The sequence below is a fragment of the Physeter macrocephalus genome, chromosome 5, assembly GCF_002837175.3.
Source record: "Physeter macrocephalus isolate SW-GA chromosome 5, ASM283717v5, whole genome shotgun sequence".
Taxonomy (NCBI): domain Eukaryota; kingdom Metazoa; phylum Chordata; class Mammalia; order Artiodactyla; family Physeteridae; genus Physeter; species Physeter macrocephalus.
Window position 1 is genome coordinate 56,631,996 of NC_041218.1, and position 18,300 is coordinate 56,650,295.

The 18,300-nt window shown below is 40.5% G+C and overlaps 1 protein-coding gene across 18 annotated transcripts in view; it reads right to left on the reverse strand.

The window, feature by feature from the left end:
- The window catches only part of MTERF1 (mitochondrial transcription termination factor 1), a 571,641-nt gene that overhangs the window by 90,748 nt on the left and 462,593 nt on the right, over nucleotides 1–18,300 (reverse strand). For 15 of the 18 annotated variants that reach the window (XR_008617408.1, XR_003679875.2, XR_003679882.2 and 12 more), the window contains one exon: nucleotides 12,477–12,655. The exons of 2 other annotated variants lie outside the window; for them this stretch is intronic. The gene's annotated coding sequence lies outside the window, so the exon portion shown is untranslated. Of the gene's footprint in view, nucleotides 1–12,476; nucleotides 12,656–17,657; nucleotides 18,015–18,300 lie in introns of those variants that run through there. One more of the 18 variants, XR_008617405.1, reaches the window with a different exon arrangement.

An 18,300-nucleotide genomic window follows, 5' to 3' on the forward strand; every position in this document is an offset into this window, starting at 1 on the left:
TTCTTCCTGGTTCAGTCTTGGGAGGTTGTGCTTTTCTAAGAATTTGTCCATTTCTTCCAGGTTGTCCATTTTATTGGGATATGGTTGCTTGTATTAATCTCTCATGATCCTTTGTATTTCTGCAGTATCACTTGTCACTTCTCCTTTTTCATTTCTAATTCTATTGACTTGAGTCTTCTCCCTTTTCTTCTTGATGAGTCTGTCTAATGGTTTACCAATTTTGTTTATCTTCTCCAAGAACCAGCTTTTAGTTTTATTGATCTTTGTTATCATTTCCTTCATTTTGTTTTCATTTATTTCTGATCTTATCTTTATGATTTCTTTCCTTCTCCTAACTTTGGGAGGTTTTTTTTGTTCTTCTTTCCTCTAATTGCTTTAGGTGTAAGGTTAGGTTTTTTATTTGAGTTTTTTCTTGAGTTAGGATTGTATTGCTATAAACTTCCCTCTTAGAACTGCTTTTGCTGCATCCCATAGGTTTGGGGTCATAGTGTTTTCATTGTCATTTGTCTCTAGGTATTTTGGGATTTTCTCTTTGATTTCTTCAAAGATCTCTTGGTTATTTAGTAGTGTATTGTTTAGCCTCCATGTGTTTGTATTTTTTAAAGATTTTTCCTGTAATTAATATCTAGTCTCATAGCATTGTGGTCAGAAAAGATACTTGATATGATTTCAATTTTCTTAAATTTACCAAGGCTTGATTTGTGACTCAAGATATGATCTATCCTGGAGAGTGCTCCTTGAACACTTGAGAAGAAAGTGTATTCTGTTGTTTCTGAATGGAATGTTCTATAAATATCAATTAAGTCCACCTTGCCTAATGTATCATTTAAAGCTTGTGTTTCCTTATTTATTTTCATTTTGGATGACCTGTCCATTTGTGAAAGTGAGGTGTTCCAGTCCCCTACTATGATTGTGTTACTGTCTATTTCCCCTTTTATGGCTGTTAGCATTTGCTTTATGTATTGAAGTGTGCCTATGTTGGGTGTATAAATATTTGCAATTGTTATACCTTCTTCCTGGATTGATCCCTTGATCATTATGTAGTGTACTTCTTTGTCTCTTGTAATAGTCTTTATTTTAAAGTCTATTTTGTCTGATATGAGAATTGCTACTCTAGCTTTCTTTTGATTTCCTTTGGCATGGAATATCTTTTTCCATCCCCTCACTTTCAGTCTGTATGTGTCCCTAGGTATGAAGTGGGTCTCTTGTAGACAGCATATATATGCGTCTTGTTTTTGGATCCATTCAGCCAGTCTATGTCTTTTGGTTGGAGCATTTAATCCATTTACATTTAAGGTAATTACCGATATGTATGTTCCTGTGACCATTTTCTTAATTGTTTTAGGTTTGTTATTGTAGGTCTTTTCCTTCTCTTATGTTTCCTGCCTAGAGAAGTTACTTTAGCATTTGTTGTAAAGCCGGTTTGGTTGTGCTGAATTCTCTTAGCTTTTGCTTATCTATAAGGATTTTAATTTCTCTGTCGAATCTGAATGAGATCCCTCCTGGGAAGAGTAATCTTGGTTGTAGGTTTTTCCTTTTCATCACTTTAAATATGTCCTGCCACTCCCTTCTGACTTGTATAGTTTCTGCTGAAAGATCAGCTGTTAACCTTACGGGGATTCCCTTGTAATGTTATTTGTTGCTTATCCCTTGCTGCTTTTAATATTTTTTCTTTGTATTTAATTTTTGATATTTAACTGATATTAAACTTTTCATTAAACTATTAAAAATTTTAATAGTTTGATTAATATGTGTCTTGGGGTGTTTCTCCTTGGATTTATCCTGTATGGGACTCTGCACTTCCTGGACTTGATTGACTATTTCCTTTCCCATATTAGGGAAGTTTTCAACTATAATCTCTTCAAATATTTTCTCAGTCCCTTTCTTTTTCTCTTCTTCTTCTGGGACCCCTATAATTCAAATGTTGGTATGTGTAATATTATCCTAGAGGTCTCTGAGGCTGTCCTCAATTCTTTTCATTCTTTTTTCTTTATTCTGCTCTGTGGTAGTTATTACCACTCTCTTATCTTCCAGCTCACTTATCCGTTCTTCTGCCTCAGTTATTCTATCCCCCTTCAGGCTGTGTTCCCTGGCCAGCTTTGCTGCCACTGGTAGAATGAGATCGTGTCCTAGTGGCACCTTGCTCTGGGCTATGCAATAATACAGGCAGGAGATACATATCTTATGGTTAAAATAAACATACCATTGGCTGTAAAGCTCTATTTAAAAGGAGAAGGGTTCCCATCAAGCATGTAGTGTCTCAAACTGATTACTTAAAAGGTGTCCTGAATTTGTATATTTGTGTGTATAATTCAGTCAACCCAGTGAGATCTGATTTTAGTATGCTGAGGCCGGAAAATCCCAACCCAGGAGATGCTAACGGAAGAACCATCACAGAATGCCGACTTCTTCAAAACTGCCCTTTCAGAGTTGTTAATTTCCAATTGTAAGTATAAGGAAATAAGGGCCATTGGTTATTTTGCTTGAGTACCTATGCTCTGATAAATGGCTAGGCAAATTGTCAGCCTTTTCCTTTTCTATCTCCCTTCCCAAACTTCCTCAGGTAATACTTGGTGCCAGCACATGAAAGAAAGTTGTCTCTGAGTGGAAAAACCAAAGACCTTCATGAGAAGCTCCTCCACCCAGAAACACTTCCAAGCAGAATTTAAAGGAGATCATTTGTTTCTGCCTATTTTTCTAGTGACTTGTCTCCCCACACCCACTCCCTTTTTTCTGTGGTCAGCACAAGCCCTCTGTATGCTTCACAGAGGCTTGTTTCACTCTCAGACACAGCTTGAAGGGTCCATGTCCTTGAATGATGGGATAGCTCAGAATCCACACTATTGAACCTCTTGCCTTTTCTTGTCAGGGATGTGGCAGGGAAAAGCTTCGGACCCTGTACCTGCATGGAAAATGGAGGGACCTTTTGCTAACACTGCTCTCTCACAGCTTGTCATTTCAAAATGAAACTTGCTGTGTTACTATTCCAGAAAGGCAGCTGGAATTTTCATCTATCTGCTGTCAAATGCACTGTTATTGTCATGTTGGATTATATGATAATAATGAAATAAATCCTTTAATGATTTATCTAAACCACACCACAGATAGAAGAGTGAAGCAAGGTGGGCTAGGTAACAATCCAGAGGGAAGCAAGAGGACTGGGTTCATGAGCCACATTCAGGTAAAGGATTGCATTTGGTTTGCTGCCTAGTTCATCATGTGGTCCCTGTCAAGGGACCTTGCGGAGTATGAACCAAGCTTATTCCACCCAGTAGGATTGACTTTCTCAGTTGATTTATTTTCTAGGTAAAACATATCTATAAGGAAATAACCTTCATTACAAGGCATCACTGAGAGAGCCTGTCTCCATAATCAATTCTTTTTCCCAATGTGATTCTCCAAGGCGAAGGGTGGAGGATGGGGGGTGGGGCAGGTGAAGAAGGCAATATTTTCCTCTCACTCTGTCTTCCCCAAAGAACCTAGGAGAGAGACCTGAATATACTGGCTGTCCATTTAACGATGACCCATATGGTTTGTTACTCTTTACCCAACAGAGCTAACCTGGGTCATCACTCTCAAGAGGGGCTGAGTGAGAAGGAAACATGCTGAGCTTGTGGATGGAAATCCTGGGTTCAAATCCAGATTCTGACTTCGCCAACCATATGACCTCTCTGCACTTCATGTCCTCACTCATAAACTGCAGGGTTTCTACCCCGTTCAGAGAGTAAGAATCAAGTGAGATGAGGTATGAAAATACTTCATATTTGGGAAAAGAGGTGTAAAAACAAGGCTGTTATTACCACCCACTAGTCTAAGAGTTCCCAATCTGGCTGATCATCAGAGGTGTCTGGAGGCTTATTAAAAGTATAGAATTCTGGGCCCCTACCCAGTCTTACTGAATTAGAATCTCTGGGGGTAAGGCCTGGAAATCTGTACTTTTAGAGCTTCCTGAGCAATTCTGATGCTCACTCAAGCTTGAGAATCACAGTACCAGGGTTTGAACTTCTTAAAGATGAGAACCGTGTATCTTAGTATTTTAAAACCTCCACACCTAACACATCGTATTTATATAACCAAATGGTGACCAAATAGTCACTGTACACATATTTACTGAGGGCATACTATGTGCCAGGCACCGTGCTAGCCACTAGGGAGACACACAGCACAATCCTGGCCTGTACTGAACTTAGGCTCTACATGTTGGTGGTGTGGGTGTTAGATGCAGGTACAATAGTTTCACTGTAATACACCAGCTACTATCCGAGCCATTGAAGGGTTTTCAGCAGTCCTTTGATATGGTCCGATGTTGTTGAATTTGTCAGTCTTGCCTTTATTTTCAATTCTATTTTCACTGCTTTGTTATGGGCAATATTTCCTGCAGAAAATAGTGAGAAGCTTTAAAGAAAACATTTTGTAGATTTTCCCATCAGTTGGATTTCATGTTTCTTTCTGGTCAGTTTCCTTGGACTCATGCAGAATATTTTTTTCATACAAACAACATGTTGGGGGCAAATGCTAGTGGAAATATGAAGTCTAAACACCACAGGTGCAGAACAGGAGCTACCAAAGGACATGCCATGAAAGGGGAGAATGAGAAAAGAGATCTTCTGGGAAGTCTCACTTCAAGAAGAAATGAATTTTCAAAACATAAAGAGGTTGCAAAAAGGAAAGTTAAAATTCCAATATCTGTCTTGGGATGTGAAGAACAGCAAGGTGTTCTTGATTCAACCCAAGCATGGCCAGTTGACCCCAATGTCTGGCTGACCCTAGCATAGCTGGCTGACCTGAGTTTTGCCCATCCCTTGCACCACACTTGAACCCTGTGTAAGCCCTGAAGTCATGTGGAAGACCATTTAAAAATATTTTCTTCTCTTTGTCTAGCCTGGCTCAGACTGAGAATGCTCTGAGGAGAGCAGTGTGGAATCACAGGGGAGATGGAGCTCATTCTTTCTATATTTCCATGTGCTTTTATGATAATTTCCCTGCAAGTGTTGGCCGGCGAAGGAATGATGAACACTGAAAGACTCCTTGATTTGTGCACGGTGGTGTGAGCAAACAGTTTCCCATCAGGACGTTATGGTTGGAGAGGAAGCACTGGATTCTAACTTAGAAGCCATGGTTCTGGTGTCCTGCTCTAAGTAAGCCGTTCAAAACATGCTGCTGAAGGAAGGAAGGTGCTAATAAATGAAGGAATACCAGCTAGGTCTGATCAAGACATTTCACCAAACATGAGACTAAACTTCAGCAACCACAGAAATCAAGGAGCAAGATGTTACCACATTGGGGGTGTAAATGTATCCCAGATGCTGGGTAGGAAGCGGAAACTTAAGATGTAGCCCCTGCTAGTGTTCACAATCTGAGAACCACTGAGCAATAAATTTGGAATTCCACAGGCAACTCATAGAAGGAGAGGTCTGGTATTGGATCCGCATCAGGGAGAGGTCAGGACTCTGGCTGGGCCTTGAAGGGTGAAGGCAGTTTTGATAGAAGAGAGGGAAGGAATGCATCTTAAGTAACAGTATGAGAAAAAGCACAGAAGTTGTTTAAATCATGATGATAACGTTTATGAGACAGCAAGCTCAACCAGGATGACTAAAGAAGGCACTGGAGGTAGTCAGGGAGCTGGTGGCCTTGCAAAGGAACAAGGACCTGGTATAGTAGGAGCTCCGGAAGGAACAAGGTGCCACTAGAGGCTCCTGAGTTGAAGAGCAATGTCCTTGGGTGGCTTATCTGGCAAAGTGGGCACCTCCCACACACCTCCTGGATGACTCTTGCTTCTTCGCTCGGCTGCTGAGGTTGGATGGAAATCCAGTGAACACTTCTGTTGCTCTCCCAGGTGAACAGATCCACAGATGTGGGGGGCAAGCCCCCTCACACACTCCCTTGTCCGAAAACATGATGGAGACTAGATCACACACTTTCAAAGCAAACCAAGAGCCTCTTCCCTCTAATATGATTTACCAGATGACAGATGATCGCAATCCCTGTAATTACTTAGATACTTTAATTGACTTTCAGTGGCAGTAATAAGTAACTGGAGTTCAGGCTTGTAGAATTTCCTTCCTAATTGTGGCTGTTAAACTCATCATTAAAGGGATAAATAACACACTACTTTATTTAAACTATTTCCCCCATACACGTAAATTCCAGCGGAAGTGCCCCAGCACTTGCAAGTCCCTAGGAGAGCTGTTTGGGGGCAAGGACCCTGGTGGTACACTGTCGAGAGAGCGGCTCAGGCTGGCTGGCTGCTTCGTTTGAATTAGCAAGCCATGAGTTTCCAACAATGACACACTTCCTAGGGCTTCGGCTTTAAAAGGCTGTAGAAAGGATAATTGACCACAGCTTGTCAGCACGAGAGATTTACTGTCATTAGTGCAAACTCAGATGAATTATTTTAATATCATGGAATATGAAAAATGGCCAGCTAGTTTCCTTTCTCAGTAAGTTAAGTACTTAAACAGCTTTTCACACTTCACTTCTGCATTTAGATGTAAAGGAGGGAGGAAATCATAAAGGGCCCATGAGTGGGAGTAGAAGGAAGGGGTGGGACTAACTTGGCAGAAGTAAGGAAAGGTAGATTGCAAATTCTCAGATCAGATCCAAGTGAACCGATCTCTTCACGGTTGCTTGTTTTCAAGGTGGCATAGAAGCTAAATAGACATTCTTTTTTTTTTTTTTTTTTTTTCAGTTCTCAACATTGATTTCTATTTTCCAGTGTAGTATTAATTTAGAAAATTCTATTACAACTTGTGTTCTTTGTGTTTTGACCCAGTTGTAGAGAAAAAAAACTAGAAATATAGCAAGGTAGATTTTAAAATCTTTATTACAACATAGACACAAGTTTGGGAAGCCTGAATTTTTTCACTCAGGGCCATGCAGATATGGTCCCTTACATGTTCTATTTTGTTTTGTTTTGTTTCTGAACCATCCATTCTTCTGAGGATTGTGTAAAAAAGAGCCAGTGCCCAAAAGAGTCAAAGAATGCCTCGAACTGGAGCAATTTATTTTCGTTTCGCTTCCCTATGGCTCTTTCTGCAAATATATTTGCTTCCTAACTCTCAGAACCCAAGACAAGCTGCCCCTGGCAATTATCTCATTTTGATTTTGGGGAGGAGGGCTTTATTCCTGTCTGATCATTGAATTTAGACGTTCTTTGCCATCTGTCCCCTGTCTCCACTAAGATAAAAACATGTGAGCCTGGTTCCCGTTGTTATTGTAACTGAAATGGAACTAATCTCACTCATTTCTATATGGCTTAGCACTGCAGGTGAATATCTGTGAATGATGTTGCTAATTACTATTGCTTGATTGGCTGGTTTTAAATGCTATTTGTTCTTACCCCTTTTTTCTTTCTCAAACACACTGTAACATACCTGAGAGGTGAAAGTAAAAGAATCCTTCTGAAAGGAGGGGAGAAAGTCTGTAAAATCCAACAGCATATTTAGCTACTGCATATTTGATTGTTTCCCTTTCACCACTGAGTGACATGGCAATAACATAGAGGGAGATGAACATTTCACTAAATAACCTCATTAGGAACTATATCATTTAAAACACATAAACAACAGCCACAACAAACTTAAAGGCACTACAAGCCTTGGTCTCTCCTTGAACTGGCCATCATGTTCCAGGTCTGAAAGTTAGTGGGCTGGACTTCTCAGGATCAGTGAGTGATGGAAATTCCAGAGCCTTGGGGCTGCAGGGTCTTTCCCTGACTTCTGGTTTCTAACATTTAGAGTGACTTGTTGCTTCACCTATCCCATCAGTCTGGTGATGGCTCATCTCCAAATTGCTTTGAGAGAATCATGGTTTGAGTTTCCTAATTCCATTTTTAAAATTCAACTGTGGATGGGGAAGCAGAGTCTCCAATCCCCTGGCTATTTGTGCAGAACTTGTGTGTTTGTGTGTCACAGAGAAAGACATCATATTTATATTTAAAGAAGAAAAGTCATGTAAAGAGGATAGAGTTAGGATGGAGAGAGATCTGAGCAAGTATGTTCAAAGTTGTCGAAACCCAGTTATGAAATGCTTGCTCCCCAACCCCTACCAGACGGTTAGTAACAGAACTACCTTTATCACTGCAAAATGTGTGTGAAGTGATGGCAACCTTCATATGAGAAAAAAGAAAATGGCAAGAAATAGCGGTGTACCTGACTAGGGTACATTAGCATGGTGATGTGTTGCAGTCAGGTCTCCTTTCATGTTCTCCAACACAGATTTGATCCAGACCTGACCAGGATGACAAACATTTCCTCTTGAATGGATCACCATGTGTTCTTTTCAACAAAATCTACATGTTCTGTCTCTGCTTGGGGTACAGCTTTAACTGGCCCATCATATGCCCTGGTGGAAGGTCGGAGCTCAAGGCAGGTTGGAAATAAGGCAGCACATCAGACTGGAGATGCTTGCAGAAGTGTTGCGAGGAACAGACTGGATGCTGGTCAAGCCCGTGGTCAAGAGTGTACAAAACAGACTTACTCCATCTCCACGACCAGGATGCTAGGGGGAAAGGGAAACTTTTTTTGTTTGTTTTCACACCTATCTATCTATCTATCTATCTATATCTATCTATCATCTATCTATCTTTCAGTTTTATTGAGATATAATTGACATACTGCACTGTATAAGTTTAATGTGTACAACATAATGATTTGACCTACATACATCATGAAATGTTTATCACAATAAGTTAGTGAACATCTATCATCTCATATAGATATGAAATTAAAGAAATAGAAAAAATATTCTTTTTCCTTGTGACGAGAACTCTTAGGATTTACTTTCTTAACAATTTTCATATATAACATATGGCAGTGTTAGTTATATTTATCATATTGTACATTACATCCCTAGTACTTATTTATCTTATAAATTTTAAATTTAAATATGACAGGCTGCCACTCAGAATGGTTTAACATCTCTCTCCAGGGATGGCTTGGCCCATATGACAGGTTATAAGACATGTTTGAAACTTGAGAGAGATAAGGAGAGGAAGGGAGGAAGAGAGGGAGGGAGGCGGAGAGAAAGAGAGAGGAAAAAGAAAAGAGAAGAAAATAAAGGCTGGATTTTTTTTCTGCACCTGTTTCACTTTTTGCGATGGATGCTAAATAACCTGTATTGAACGTTTCGCCTGGCTGTGTCCTAATGAGCAAGTGCACTTCTGGATTTGGTAGGCATGTCATCCATAGGCATACTTTTCTGGATGTCATCTGCCTCGCAGAACACACCCCTCTTCACTGTCACCTCCACTCCCCTGACAGCTCAGCTTATCTTTCTGGCAATACAGAGACCATCAATCGCCAGCAGCCTGCCCATGAGTATTGGGGAAGGAAGGGGGAGGTGGCAAATATTAAATCACTAAGGAGACAACGCTGTGTGTGGTGTGACACCATTGGGAAAGCTCCAGGTCTTTTCTACAGTCATGGTTTCCCCTAGTCTTCACCACATAACTGGGCTTGGGTGAGCACAGAGGGGATTTTCAATAACTGTACTTGGCTTCTGAGATTCTGTGGTATACATTTTGATAGTGGACTTTAACCATGTCAATTTGGCATTAATATTGGTATGTCCCCTAATGTTATGTATTTCCTCTCCCCTCCCCAAATTTAAATAGTTCTACTTTTATTCTCTTGCAAAGCAGAGAATGTACAATGCAAAGTACAATTTGCATGTACAATCTGCATGTACAATGCAAAGAGGTATAGAGAAGTAAGTAAAAATAACCTCTACCTTACCACCAATAATAACTCCTTTAATACTTTGAAAAATATCTTTCTAGATATTTTTTCTATGCGTGTGTACACACAAATACACACAAGCACAAACAATCATACATATGTTCTTTCAAAAACCTCCTTTTTTCATTTAGAAACATATCATGTTCAAATTCCCATGCCCATAACTATGTTCTACAGCATTCTCTCAAATGGTTTCTTAGTATTAATCATACTGTTTCTTTTTTCATTATTAAAAAGTACTTGTGGGGGCTTCCCTGGTGGCGCAGTGGTTGCGCGTCTGCCTGCCGATGCAGGGGAACTGGGTTCGCGCCCCGGTCTGGGAGGATCCCACATGCCGCGGAGCGGCTGGGCCCGTGAGCCATGGCCACTGAGCCTGCGCGTCCGGAGCCTGTGCTCCGCAACGGGAGAGGCCACAACAGAGGGAGGCCCGCATACCACAAAAAAAAAAAAAAAAAAAAAAAAAGTACTTGTGGATACATCTTTGTATACTTTTATAACATCTTTAAGATAAATTTCTAGAATTGCCGATTTGAAGATTACGAACGTTTGAAATCTGGATATATGTTCTCATATTGTCTTCCAGAAAGTCATATTAGTGATAAATCCCATGGATGCATCCACAGTGGATTTCTTTAAAGGATGTTTATATATTTATTTCCTGCCTTTTCATGATACAGAAAAAATATCTAATGACAATGTAAGACTCTTTTAGAAGGAAAAGTCAGGCTATAGTCAGATGATTATTTTGTCAAATCAGTTGTCCTTTTTACGGTCCCTGGGTTTTAGTTATTACTTGCTGCTAAAAAGTAAAATTGTGAACAGTTATTTCTTTGAGTTCCTTTATGACTTTCAGTTATAATTTTGCGATTTCAAGCTAATGATGTTGTGTGGGCATGATGAATTTGGGGTAGTGTGTGGGCAGGCATATGTGTTGGATTTGCTTTGGAGTTTCAATGACCAAACAGCCAGATGATTCCTATGGCCAGTGTATTTATAGTGAATGCAAAACGAAGGCACAGGATGGCTCATCCCCATTCAGTGTGAAAATGGTACCCAACCCCCTTGACCAGCAGCCGGCAGCACATCTATTCAGGTCTGTGTGTATATGAAGGCGTATCCCAGGAAGACACATGCAGATACAAAGGTTCTTAGATCACTGTTAAAGAAACACTTCCACAGTCAGATGAAAAAACAGAAGACAGGTGAACTGAGAGTGTCGTGTGTGGATGGGGGGAGGAGTGGGAAAGGAGTTATGGTGACTGAAAAGTATGAGAAACCTTGGAGTAAGATGGGGGAAATTAGGGAAAGTAGCTGCTTTTCACAGAAAAAGCTACCATAGGCTTTTTGGGCATTAGCAAAATAATCAGATTAAGGACAAAAAAATGTAGTTCCAGTGAAAAACTGAAACTCAGACACAAAATAAACAGTTGTATAAATCCAGCCAGTTTGGTTTTTGCTGATTTAAATATGTGTATGTGTGTATGGCTGTGAGTTTGTATAGAGTTCATTGTTCAGTAGCAGGAAGACATACATCACATCTCCTGACATATTGTATCATGAAGCTCAGTTCTTTAAACATGAAGTCATAGCCAACCCCTCTGGGTGCAAGCATAAGGCATGAGAACTAGCCCAGCACTGCTGCCGTTAGCATCTGGTATCTAGACCCTTCATTAATATTTATGGAGCCATAGACTAAGCATAGAGCCCTCCATAACTCAGGGAACCAACACGGTACTCTGAAAATAGTTTGGTCTTGGCTTTTAATGTAAAAGTAAAAATTTTTAATGTTTACAAACCCAAAAAAATGTGCCTCAAGATAAGCTACATGACTTTAAAAAAATACATTTTTCCTGAATTGGGAACCCATGTCCTGTTCTAAAATAGAACCCGCAGATAATTTTGTCTCCTCTCCCTATCTAAACGATCTTTTTTGAACTGCATCTTAGAGGGATAATTTTCCTTGTCTCTCATTCTGTCTTGTTTTCTTATGAGGAAGGGAGGGTGGGGTTTAAACAAAAATACTACAATGAGCTGAGCAGCTAATATGCACCAGGCACTGTGTTAATTACTTTCTCTATGTCAAATCATTCACTGTCACAGCCTTATAAGGTAGGTTGCATCATTCAGTTCCGTTGACTAAGTTGACTGAGGTTGTACTAATATCAATACTTGGTGGAGAAGGATTCAATCTCAGGTTAGCATGACACCAAAGCTACATGCTTTTTCCTTGAGCTGCATGTGGAAGTACAAGAATTCGTGGGATTCCTCGTATCTCCTTGACATCATAGAAATCACCATTCGAGAGAAAATATGGCCCAGAGTCTTTGTAACAATAGACATGTAATTCATACACTGTTGTAAAATGTATTTCTTACTCACCTTCTAGTGTCCATTCTGTGCTCTGTATCATACCGTGTGCAAGAAAAGTAAGATGCCTTGGCCTTCACTGTAGGAGAGCTTCTAGAGCTTCTAAAATTGCATCAATCAGCTACACCCAGTACAACACTAGATGAGGCAAGACACATTCATAGCAGAACCAGCTGAGATGACTCAAAAGAGAGGAGTCTGTGTAAATATCACCTGCGCTCATGACATGTTTTGTCATGAACAATGACTTAACACTTACACATTTACTCCAACATTTACTGAGCACCTGTTGTGAGCTCAGCAGCAAGAAAAGAAAATAAACAACTAATGGTGGAGAGAAATAGAATGATAATCCAAAGTAGCTGATCTTACCAAAAGTAGGAGCCAAGTACTCGAGGTGCTTATAAAGGAGATGTCTTTGGTCTAGATCTTACTGGCTGGGGGCATTTCACATGATGGAGAGGAGTCCACAGCAAGTAGCTAACAACTTGTCAGAAGAAGAGCAGGAATTCCAGCATAATGTGAATATAAGGATGTTGAGAGAGTCAGGGCTGGAAAATAAAGAACAAGGGGTAAGGTTCTGGAGGAGCTTGGAGGCTGTGCTTGGGATTTTGGATTTTCCTAAAAGTTGCTGAAACGCTATGAAGATGTTTCAGTCAAGAAGAGACATGGTTTGTTTTTTCCAGAGCTCATCTGCCTTCCATGCAAAGGACTCGCTGGATGTGGAAGATATTGAGGTGGCCTCTTCCTAGGTGTAAGGGAGTATCATCTCATTGAACTTGCAAATTCAGCTTGCTCTACTCCCCATTCACCCAGAAAAGACCACGAGGTCTAGACTGTCCCTAGTTACCCCTGACTTTTGTTAGCAGCTGTCTGGATTATCCTTTCCCAAAGCTAACTTACACTCTGTGGTTCTTTTCTGAGGTAAGACTCTCAAGCTAAACATTAAATGGAACAGGCCCATCTGCAGATCTTCTAAACTGGTTGGAACAGAAAAAGATTAAGAAGTGGTGGGGAAAGGAAAAGACAGCCCCACTTGAGAGGGTCATCTGCCTCCAATGATTTAAACCCTTTCAGGATAAAGAGAGGAAAATATTAAGGACCAAACATGCTTTCAGAAACACAGAACCCATAAAATCATGAAATTCTGGAGCTGAAAGAAGCCTCAGAGAGCTGATTTCTGGTTTTCAGTAGAATTCTAGAAAGAGGATAGAACTTGAAATAGAGAGCCTGGTGTACTTAGGACAGTTTATGTGACTTTAGGGAAGTGACTAACAACCTCTCAGAGCCCCAATTTTATCTGTTAATTAAAGATGATAACACCTACCTCTCAAAGTGTTATGAGAATGAATTAAATATTCTATGTGAAAAGATAAAATCGTGTACAACACGGCTGCTATTTCAGATGAAGAAACTGAGATACAGAGAAGCTGAGTGGACATATAGAAAGGTGGTTGTTTCAGAGAATGAATAGATTTCTTCACAACCCTGACCTATGAAACCCAGCGTGGCTTTTCTAAGTCTGTAAGCATTACCAAGCTGACACGATGCTTTTAATGAAAATGGCAAAATCTTCTCTCAGGTCCTGTGTTCTCACGTTCCCTAAATTTTTAACATTTCTTGCTTTCAAGTAGCTGATACCATTGAACCCTGCCTGTCAGTCTCAGTTTTAGCAGTGAAGGCTTAGGGTGGATTTTACCTAGCGTTTCACAAGCTACCTCGGGGGTGCCTTAGCATCTCTGTGTCTCTTGAAAGCCCTTTGTGGTTGTTTCTGGAATGAGTCCCAGTGCTTACTTCATACAGGTCTGCTAGCACTCCAGCCTCCCTGATTTACCATTTCCTTTTCACTCTGTCACCAGTTAAAGATGGCTGCCTGCTTGTTGACTCATTATGAGAAATTGGGCAACAAGATAGGATGATTCTCTTTACTGTTTTGTCCCTCACACATCAACCTGGTCTACTCTTCTTACTCCTCTGCGGACCTACCCTTTCTCTTCCTCAAGCCATGACCTATTTGACATGAGACATGTTCTTCAGTAAGTCCAATGGCTTGATTGCATCAAAGTGGGAGACACCCAAGACTCCAATGACAAGGATTATTTGCAAGAATGGGAAAGTGATCATTTACTCAGAATGACTTTTTAATAAAGACTCACTGAAAGCAATTACTTTTTTCTTGATGATTTTATTTTCTGCCTGGACAAGATTCATGTTTTGACTGTGTTTGCAAAGCTTCTACTGCTGGCCTTGGCTGATGGACTTAGTCCCTGACGGCTGGACCTTCCACACTGCAGTCCTGGTTTTGATTACCCAAGAGTGGGGATAATTATCCCCCAAATCTCCAATTGTCCACTACAGGCTCTCTTCTACCCTACTCTGCTACCTTTCCTGTCATGATGACAATAACAAAAACAGTAATAATAATAGCTAATACTTACATTAGTGTTTGCTATATGCAAGGAGTTTTCCTAAGCATCATACCAATATGAATTCATTTAATGCCTACATACCACCAACTGTATAATCTCAAGGAATCTGGGAACAGGAACTGCTGGTCAAGAGTTGTGAAAGGGGCCACTGTCAGACTTTTAGGTAGGGATTTTTAGTACCAAACAATGGTTCTCAACATGGGGAGAGTTTGACAATATCTGGTAATATTTTTGATTATCTCAAGCAGGGGGTGATACTGGGGTTGATGTTATGATTAATATACTAATACGTGTAAAATGCTTAACTCAGTGTCTGGCATATAGTAAATGCTCCCTAGGTTAGATGCTATTTTTATTATAATATACAGAGCCTTCTGGCCTTAGGGAGACAAACTGGGCTGCTCTTTGTCTTGAGAGAACACCTTCAGTTCATGCCATCCAAGGGAATAGTTTTCTCCATCTTAATCCTAAAAAGATGTCCTGTCTTAGCCTATTAGGAAGTTCAGGAAAAGTTATCTTTGATTTGTTTCAATGATATATCTCTTTCTCATCTTTTTTTTCCTGCCTCTTGTTTTACAAAAGAAAGCCAAGTTTCTCTGTCCTGCACTTGCATTTTGCGGCTTCGCTGGCTCCATGCCTGCCCTCTGAGACCTAGGCTGTCCACCTGTTCCCCCTGCATTCTCATGCCATGTGTTACGCTTAGTGAGAAGGGAGCCTCACTAAGATGGATGTGAGACAGTCAACATCCCTCTCCAGGATGGGTGTTCTCACACATTCTCATCAGGCAAAATTATGGGCTAAAATTGCTGGAATTATCTAGGCACTGAGGCTGAGAGAGGTTCACTATCTTACCTGAGTTATCCAACTAGTGAGTGAGTGAGTGAGTGAGTTAGGAATACATATAGCCTCTGACATCCCACTTCCATGTTCTTTGCACTCCCCACTAGGGGAGTGCCAGTGAATGATGCCTACATTTCAGGTCTTCGGGGTCTCATGAAATTATTAACTTTTTGTGTGTGTGATGGAAGACCTAATTTGAATATAAGTTGAGACATGATTACAACTCAGACTGGCTGGGCATTTCTGAGCTGGTGGAGCAGGCCTGCCAAAAGATTCTACCAGAAGAGGGAAAGCTTCTTCTGAAGGGAAAAGGAAGCTAGAAAAGTGTGGCTTGGTACTAAAACTTCAGGGTTATAGGGAAGGGAGTAGTCCTGAGAGCAGAATGGTGTCTGTCATGTCTGTCACTTAGTGTCCATGAAGACGAGTCCTCTCTGAGCCCAAGGAGTTTATATGTGAATTGTGTGGTAAGCAGGGAGCAGTGAGGAAATTTGGAATATTTGTTTCAGGAAAATTTTGCAAAACTTTGTGCCCAAGGAGCACAGCTATGTGTCTACCTAACAGAATGTGAAACAAAATGAAACACTAAATGGTTTGGCATGTGGAGGGTTCTGGTGCCTCAGCTGAGGGGGAAACATCTGTTCTGGGAGGTTACAGCAGTACCATCAGATGTGTGGGGAAAAGATGGCAGAGAAGTGGGAGCATTCACTGGAGTGGATGTGAGACCCTCACTAGAGACTTACGAGACATTCCTTGGAAATATTTCTACGGGCAAGAGCTTGCGAGTTCTAATTTATAATGTGACTGCATTGGTGTATATAGGCCTGACGAAATGAAAGGTCTTTGAAATTTCACAAAGGTTTTGGTACCTCAAAACGCTAACAAATATGGTGGTTTGTTATACTTTTCTTTAAATCCTTCAAATTGGCATTTGCCTGTGGCATGCATTGTAGACTATTACTTTCACAAGCCTGCAACACATTGCTAGAAATAATATACTTATGGAACAGCCTGAAACCCTGGAAGAATGGTTCCAACATGTCATTTATGAATTACCTCAGTATCAGACGAGGCATTCACAGCAATCAAAACACATTAATTTCAAACAACGTTCTGTGTTTTAGACCACTATACTGTACTATATATATATATATATACATATATATATATATATACTAAATCCATATTGAAGTAGTTTTAATATAAATGAGGTCCACAGAAATGTCAGGCAAAATACAACTGCCAAGATTATAAGATAATTGGTAAATGTTTGAATGGAAGCCCAAGGCTGGGTTTTAAAAGGAGGGGAAGGAACGTCAAACTGTGTAAGCAAAGATACATTTTGGAATTCCATCCACTTGGAATTCATTTATTCAGTATGTTGACTGCCTATGGCTGCCTGGCAGAGACTAGGCAGTGGAGGTGAGGTGGTGTTGTGAAGCTACTAGGAAAAGATTGGTGAAGAGAGTTAGTGCCTTAGTTATCTATTAATGCTTAACAAACCATCTCAAACTTAGGAGCGTAAAACAATGATTTTATTATCTCTCTCTCTTTTTTTTTTTTTTTTTTTTGGTCATGAGGCATTTGGGATCTTAGTTCCCCAACCAGGGATTGAACCCATGCCCCCTGCATGGGAGTCATGGAGTCTTAACCACTGGTACGCCAGGGAAGTCCCATTCATTATCTCTTATAATAGCCCCAGTGGGTTAAATGGATTCTTCTCTCAGAGTCTTTCACGTGGTAAGAGAAGGTGGCATGAGCTGGATCATTCGAGATGACTCTACTCATCTCAAGCATTGGCAGGGTTGGCTGGAAGGCTGAGACATCTTTCTTTCTATCTCAATATGGTCTCTCTATGCAGCTAACTTGGGTTTCTTTAAATGAGCTTCTTAAATCTAAATCTTAAGAGTGGACAAGCAAAAGCTGCCAGTTCTTTTGAAGGTTTAGACCCAGACTAGCATTGTGTCACTGATGTCATATTCTATTGAAGTGGATCACAGGGCCAGCCTAGATTCAAAAGTCAGGGACTACACAAAGCTATGAATTCTGGGAGGTGTGGCTCATTCGGGTCTATCTTTGGAGCCTGGCTACCATAAATACCCAAGGTAACATCAGGGACAAAAATAAGGAAAGTGAGCTCTGATGAAAAAAGCTAATTCATAGATTAAAGCATGTTAACTAGCATATAAGCATCAGTTACCCCCAAAGCACAGAAAGTTATACTCATGCTTGAACAGGGATCTTCTTAAATCCTAAAAGATATATTACATGACAAAGAATTGGATGAGCGTGATCTTGGGTTTCTAATTATGTTATTATATAGAAAGAGAAACAGGACCTTAATCATTTCGAAGTTAAGTGGTAGAAGTCAGAGGAGAGAGGGACACTTTAAGGCCAAGAAAAGCCTGCAGGGCAAGGCTGCAGAATTCTTACTGAATGCCCTTTGTTTTCTTGGGGTAGTTAGGAAAGTGTTTACTCCGGGATGAGAAGAGCAGAGTTAAGTTTGGCATATGCTGTGGAAAATGGGAAATGGTTCCAAATCAAGGACACGGTATGCTGAGAAGCACTGGGCCCAACTGATGTTGATCCATAACTGTGTAGTGTGGCCCACTGGAGAACTGTGTGGTTTTCTTCTGCAGCACATCTGAAACCAGGGACAGAGAAATCAGTAGTTAGGTCTTCATGAAAGAACAGATTGTGAGTGTTGGAGGTATGTTAGGTCTTCATGAAAGAACAGATTGTGAGTGTTGGAGGTATGTTCCTCTTTCCTTTCTTCGGGGAAGACTACAGGGGAGACAGATTAAGGATCTTGTAGACATCATCTTTTATGACCCTCCATCTCTCTGCTGCTTCCACGGGAAGCATTCTTGCCTGGCATAGCTTCCTCCCCACAGGTGACTCTTCTCAATAAACTCTACATGCAAAATAAG